Here is a 7,106-nt window from a genome sequence, read left to right as displayed (position 1 = left end):
GGGAGGAGGGATAAATTAACAGTTTGGGATTAACACATACACACTGCTATGTATAAAATAGACCATCAACAAGGAACTTCTGTATAACACAGGGAACAACATTCAATATTCTGTAATAACCTATAAGGGGAAATCATCTGAAAAAGAATACATATCTATATCTATATCATGTATCAACGACAGATAAAATGTAACCTAAGGGAGGCCGATGGTGAGCGCTTCTGACCCTGAAGATTTCAATCAACTAAAGCTCGGACTCTGACTACTGCCTAAGGCCCTTAATGAACATACGTGTACCCATAGCTTAAAAATTTCCCAGTTTGGGGTTCGGGGAGACACTGATTTGGAAAAATCCCTGGTGTCCTCCTTACATGAAAAGGACTCTACCTACAGCTAAAACATGCCTGACACCCAGAGGATGGTACACCGTTTTGACCCGGAAGAGTTTGGAAAAGGCACCACATCTCCTCATCTCCTGGTAGTCGGGTTCACCCCTCCAGCCTCTTTTCTAACAAGCTCCCCACTTGCAGAATCAGCAGCTTTAACCTCCTGTTTCGTACAGTTAGAAATTTGTCCGGAGGATGAACGGGTAGAGGGGGAACCAATGAGAGACCAGCCCTAGGTGTTTGGACAGGCACATGTCACTCTAATTTCCAAGCAGGAAGAACAACTAACTAAAGTCTCAGCCTGCACCCCGGAACAAGAACAGGGCCTGAAGCAATCCTGGGGTTTTGTGGCCAGTGCTCAAAAAAGGGACTTAAAAAATGGAGCTCAGGGGCACTGCAATTGACAAACCTGCAGGGTTATAAATGATAACAATCTTCCAAAAATATATTGAGGTAAGGCAACGAAAAGGATTTGAGAGCAAGGCAGAATTGCAGGAAACAGTTTTCAAGAGATAGTTTGGAGTCGCCTTTAAAGCACATGAAAAGCGGCAGAACTTCGACAATGCTGCAGTTAGCCAAAAAGGGCCTATGCGTTTTTCCTGAATATATTTAGTAAAAAACGCAGACGCCCTTTTTTGGCCAACCAAGCAAGCGGGCAATGAAAATCAGCACTACAAAGAAGTCTCACTCGCATCTGTCAAAAGGGCCATCCTGGAAAAGTGTAAAAACCAGAAATGCAGGACAAGCCATGGAGAAAAGGGAGCCTTGTTACGCTGATGGGCGGGATGTAAAATGCCAACGGCCACTCTGGAGAAGTGTATGGTGTTTCCTAAAACATCTAAAAAACAGAGCTACAGTGCATAGGGCACTTCCACTCATGGGCATATATATTCGGAAAACCAAAAATCGAAAGGACACAGGCACCCCAAAGTTTAGGGCTGCTCGGTTTACAAGGACCTCGACTCGGGTACACCTTAAATATCCCAGGAAACAAAAAAATGGGTAAACAAATTGTGGTATTTATGTACAATGGAATATCACTCAGCCATGAAATCAATGTCCTAAGGCTAGTAGCAGCATAATGAGTGATTTAGGTACGATTATACTAAGAGAAATAAGTCACACAGGTAACGAAACTTATATCACCTATAGACGGAACGTAAAAATCTCTACACGTGAACTGAATTACAAAACAGAACGGAGTCACACATTTAGAAAACACACTATGGCTGCTTACGGGGAAAGATGAGGTGGGGTGATGCATAAAACAAGAGTTTGAAATTAGCACAGATACCGTTCCATCAACCAAATATATAATAGACAAGACCTACTCATTGCTCAGTGAACTGGACTCAACACACCCTATTCACCGCAGAAGAATATATCTGCATAGTAAGAATCTTAAAAAAAGTATTTATTGATATCTCTCTGTAAGTGAATCAAGTGGTGTAAAGCAGCATAAACACAGCATTGAAAATCAGCTAAACCCCATTATAAATATAAATTACAAAAAAAAGAAAAAAAAGATAGTGAAAGAGAAATTCTTACAAAATTCGTTCAGGAGCTGTGATGCAACCTGGATTGACCACATCTAGACCCACAGCTGGAAGAGACATAAGGCTGGACACTCTTGGGTCCGACAGGATTGGTGAGGTTGGGGGAGCAAATGCAGACCCTTTAAAGTAATACTGTGTGCTACCCATTCCATGGGTCCCAAATCTCCAGGTTCAAGGGAATCTTCCTACAGCTAAAACATGCATGGGAAACCCAGAGGATGGTACAGCCAGTGATTGGGAAAGGTTTCTAAAACGCACGTTATTTTTCATCTCCTGGTGCTCGGGTTTGCCATTCCAGCCGCTTTACTATCAGTCTCCCCACTTGGAGAATCAGCACCTTTAACCTCCTGTTTCGTACAGTTTGCAAATTGTCCAGAGGTTGAACGGGTAGAGGGGGAACCAATGAGAGACCAGCTCTAGGTGTTTGGACAGGCACATGTCACTCTAATTTCCAATCAAGAATAAGAATTAACCAAAGGCTCAGCCTGCCCCCCGGAACCAGAATAGGGCCTGAAGCAATCCTGAGGTTTTGCAGCCAGCTCACAAAAAAGCGAGTTGAAAGATGGAGCTCAGGGGCACTGCAATTCACAAACCTGTAGAGTTATAAAGGACAGCTATCGTCCAAAAATATATTGAGGGAAGGCAACGAAGAGGATTTGAAAGCAAGGCAGAATTGTAGGAAACAGTTTTTAAGAGGTAGATTGGAGTCGCCTTTAAAGCAAGTGAAAAGAGACAGAACTTCGACAATGATGCAGTTGACCAAAAAGGGCGTATGCATTTTTTTCCTGAATATAGTCAAGACTAAGTCCCCAGAAGGGCCCTCCTACTGCCAGGCACAGCCCAGTTTGGGTCCCTCCTCTTGCATCAGGGAGTTGCAGGTGTAGACGGTTCGAAAGAACCTCTTTCTAGGCTCTTGTAGCAAAGTCATGGCCACCAGTCAGACTGCCTCCTGGCCATCCTGCAGGGCACAGAGCACAGCAAAGGGTATCCACCCCTTCTACAGCAATGTCAGTCGGCTCACCGGCTTGGTAAGGTAAGTACCCGGGTTCCATACCCTGCCCCACATGAACGTACAGCCCCGCCTGTTCCCTACAGATAAATGCACACAAGATAAATGCAGCCCTGATGCCCTCTCCCCATCCTGTTCCTGTAGAAGGTGGTGGCAGAAATGAACCGCCTGGGCATGATGGTGGACTTGTCCCATGTCTCGGATGCTGTGGCACGGCGAGCCCTAGAAGTGTCACAGGCACCTGTCATTTTCTCCCACTCAGCGGCCCAGGGGGTGTGCAAGACACTCGGAATGTTCCTGATGATATCCTGCAGCTTCTCATGAGAGACTGCCCTGGCCCTAATCCCTAAAGCAAGAGGTTCAAACCAGGAGCCCTTGAGCCTGAGCCTCTTCTCCCTCAATTTCCTCAAACCCCAGGTTAAATATCTTCTGCCCCCAAAACCCACGGTCCACAGCCCCTGAACTCTTGAGCCCTAGGTGGGGGTCTAGGTGGTAAGATATTCCTCCAAACCCGGAAACCCAGGGCCAAGACACCACCCAGACCAGGGCTGCGGCTCCTCTATTCACACAAGCCCAGAGAGGAGACGACTCTGACCTCAAAGCCAGGGCTGAACACCTTCCTCACAGGGGCCGAGAGAGTGAACAGGCAGGTGGCTGTGCTGGGGGCCAAGCTGACTGTCCACCGGTCCGCCCCTGCAGAAGAACGGTGGCATCGTGATGGTGCCCTTGTCCGTGCGGGTGCTGCAGTGCAACCCGTTAGCCAACGTGTCTACTGTGGCAGGTGAGCCCCACCCTGGGCTCTCTGAAAACTCGGATTTGGAGCTGAAGCTGGGTCCAAATTTGGGGAGGACTTCAGAAGAGCCCCAGTGGTTTGACCCACCTGTTGGCAATAGGTACAGCTCCCAAAAACCCAATAATGGACGGTACACAGCACCTTGGTGCCATGTGGAACTGGAGCCATGGAATCAAAACTGTGATAATGATGGGTATCAGGGAGGCTGTCAGACACAGAGCCCGGGTGCTGCCCATCTGTGACTCTGCAGGGGCTCCTAAAGCACACTGCCCTTACGTCTGGCCAAGGGACTGGACAGCTCCTTAGGTCTCTGGGGCCTTCATCAGTTGTACTCTTGTTGCTCTCTCGTCCTCCACACCCGGGGAAAGGAGCCCCCACAGGTTCTCAAGGAGACTGGGAGGCAGGGTGAATCTTGGGTGGGAAATGGCCCAAACAGGGGGCTCTGGGGTCCACTCCAAATCTGAAGTCCAGTTCTAGAGCCAGCTGGGATCACTTCAGATCAAACCTTAGGGCCCTCTAGTTGGTACTCTCGGTGCCAGGCCATGAAGGAACTGGCCTGTTTGGCCTACAGGCTGCAAAAAGGGGAATCAACAGAGGTCAGTCATCACCCCACCCCTGCCCTGGAAGCCCCACACTGCTGACTCTCCATTTTTCAGATCACTTCGACCACATCAGGGCAGTCATTGGATGCAAGTTCATCGGGATTGGCGGAGATTATGACGGGGCTGGCCGGTGGGTGCTTCCCTGTGGCTTGTCTCGGGCTGGCTGGGCAGCAGTGGGGCTTTCACAGCCACCGTGCCCACCACACTGTGGTCCTCATGGCCTTGACCATAGCCTCAGGTGTGCTGGCCCAACTGGTATCTCCCCTCTCCCAGGGTCTGCTTCCTGGGCTCTCCTGTCTGTTTGACCCTACTCTAGGTCCTCATATTTGTCTAAAACACCACACAGAGCTCATCTGCCCAGCATCTGCGCCCATCCAGTGCCAGCAGACCAGACCCATGGCCTCTGAGCAGACTCTTAGCAAGGTCTGGGCTGGGCTGACCATCTTCTCTGCCTGCAGTTGGGTATGTGCATGCAGGGGGCTCAACCCAGTTCTTAAAAAGCTTTTCTTCTCTTTATAAATGGTGGCAAAAAGTGCATTCAGTGAAAGGCATAGATCTTAACAGTACAACTCAATGACTTTTGATGAATAGTCGAGGCGCTTTTGGGGTCTTCCTCTGAAGGATGAAGAGCAGGAGTGAATCATTTACTCTCTCCAAGTCTCCGTTTGCCATATCTGACCAGGGCTGGGGTTCAGTGGACCCTGGACACATAGGGCTTTGGTTCTGACTCAGGACCAGGGAACAGGTCTGAGGCCCAAGAGCTGGCTGGCTGGCGGCCACAAAGGTTCCCACAGGGGCTGGAGGACGTGTCCATATACCCGGTACTGATAGAGGAGTTGCTGGGGCGTGGCTGGAGTGAGGAAGAGCTCTGGAGTGTGCTTCGAGGAAACGTGTGGTGGGTCTTCAGACAGGTGGAACAGGTATGCTGGGCTGGGCAAAAGAGTAGCTCTGAGCAGGTGGTCTGAGCAGGTGTATGCGGGGGTGCTGTGAGAGGTGCTGCCCGCTGACTGCCGCCTCCAGGTACGGGAGGAGAACGAGGGACAGAGTCGCTTGGAGGATGAGTTCCCAGATGAGCAGCGGGGCAGCTCTTGCTGCTCCGTCCTCCCACGTCTGCATCAGAGAGTGGATCTGGCTCCAGACCAGAAACTAACCAGAGCTGCGGTTCGTGGGAATCCCATGTTGTCACCTAAGTGGTCATTCTCAAAACCTTGCCCCCACATGGGCCCAGGCCTCACAGTTATTGCCGCCTTCCCAGTCCTCATTGTTTGGCTCTGGTGATCCAGTTAATCCTGCCAGATGTCACTTTGGCAGCCACAGATACCCCACAAAGTTTCCTTGCATACGAGCACAAACATTTCCTGAAAATAACTGTTTTAGAAATGGAATCAGCATGAGTGTCCGTCTCCGTGGTGGGGTCTGTGGTGCAGGCTCCCAATACTGGGGTTTGGTGGGGGACCCTGCAGTTTAGACACCGGATACTAAAGGAAGACCTGTTGGCAGTGGCCTGAGGAAACCCAGGTGGCTTGCCTCAGCACTGGAAGAAGACAGTGAGTGGCTCTGGTTGCGGGAGGGTGGACCTTACTCGGTTCCCTCTGTGTAGCTCACCTCCATCCACATCCTGACCCACTGAGTACCACCTGGGGATCTTTCAGGGAATTCTGGTTCAGATGCCCAAGAAGAGAACATGCCTAGATCACAAATGATCTTTGTACCTATTTGGACAGAGCCCAGAATCTCAGGCTACTTAATGAGCCATGGACCTCCAAGGGCTAGACTACTCCGGATGTGGGCACACCTCCTCCCCTGTTCCTCAGGGACTTCCTCTCTAGTCGGTTCAGGCTGCTTAGACAACCACCTGATCTTCCCCCAGTTCATTAATGATAATAGAAACTGCACTAATTATAGCCAAAATTGAGTTAATACATTGAGTTAATAATGAGAGGTAGGGCTTCCCTGGGGGCGCAGTGGTTAAGAATCCACCTGCCAATGCCGGGGACACGGGTTTGAGCCCTGCTCCGGGAAGATCCAACATGCCGAGGAGCAACTATGCCCGTGCGGCACAACTACTGAGCCTGCACTCTACAACCCGCGCGCCACAACTACTGAGGCCACGTGCCGCAACGACTGAGCTCACGTGCCGCAACTACTGAAGCCCACGCGCCTAGAGCCGGTGCTCCGCAACAAGAGAAGCCACCACAATGAGAAGCCTGCGCACCGCAACGAGGAGGAGCCCCCGCTCACCGCAACTAGAGAGCCCACGTGCAGCAACGAAGACCCAACACAGCCAAAAATAAACAAACAAATAAATAAATAAAATGAAAAGAGAAAAAAGATACAATACAGTATTGTTAACCATAGTTGCCATGCTGTACATTACATCCCAGAATGTATCTGTCTTGTAACTGGAAGTTTGTATCCTCTGACCACCCTCACGCATTTCCCCCCCACCTCATCCCCATAGGTTAAAATTTTAAATAGAGAAGCCCAGATAAGCTTCAATGAGAAGATGACATCTGAGCAGAGATTTGATTAGCCAAGTTGGTATCTAGTGGAAGAGTGCACAGGAGAGGAAAGGGCCAGTGCAAAGACCCTGGGGCAGGAGCTTGTCTGGTGTGTTAGAAGAACAGGAAGGAGGCCACTGTGGTTGCAGCACAGAAAGGAGAAGAGGGTAATGGAAGTCAGATACGCAATGGATGGAGAGCAGTAAGCAGGTAGGACACAGTGGTCAGACCCCGAATGGCCTTGTAGGACGCTCTGCGG

The 7,106-nt window shown here is 49.9% G+C and overlaps 1 pseudogene across 1 annotated transcript; it reads left to right on the top strand.

The window, feature by feature from the left end:
* The first annotated feature begins 2,868 nt into the window (after window positions 1-2,868).
* LOC307064775 (dipeptidase 2-like) lies at window positions 2,869-5,854 on the top strand (annotated as a pseudogene). Its single transcript has 7 exons — window positions 2,869-2,970; window positions 3,096-3,274; window positions 3,651-3,732; window positions 4,401-4,476; window positions 5,131-5,266; window positions 5,367-5,507; window positions 5,774-5,854. The product of its transcript is annotated as a dipeptidase 2-like (transcript).
* Window positions 5,855-7,106: the final 1,252 nt, after the last annotated feature.

Source organism: Hyperoodon ampullatus (genome assembly GCF_949752795.1).
Source record: "Hyperoodon ampullatus genome assembly, chromosome: 15".
Taxonomy (NCBI): Eukaryota; Metazoa; Chordata; class Mammalia; order Artiodactyla; family Ziphiidae; genus Hyperoodon; species Hyperoodon ampullatus.
Note: the sequence above shows the minus strand (reverse complement) of the source record. Positions and strands in the feature narration are given on the sequence as shown.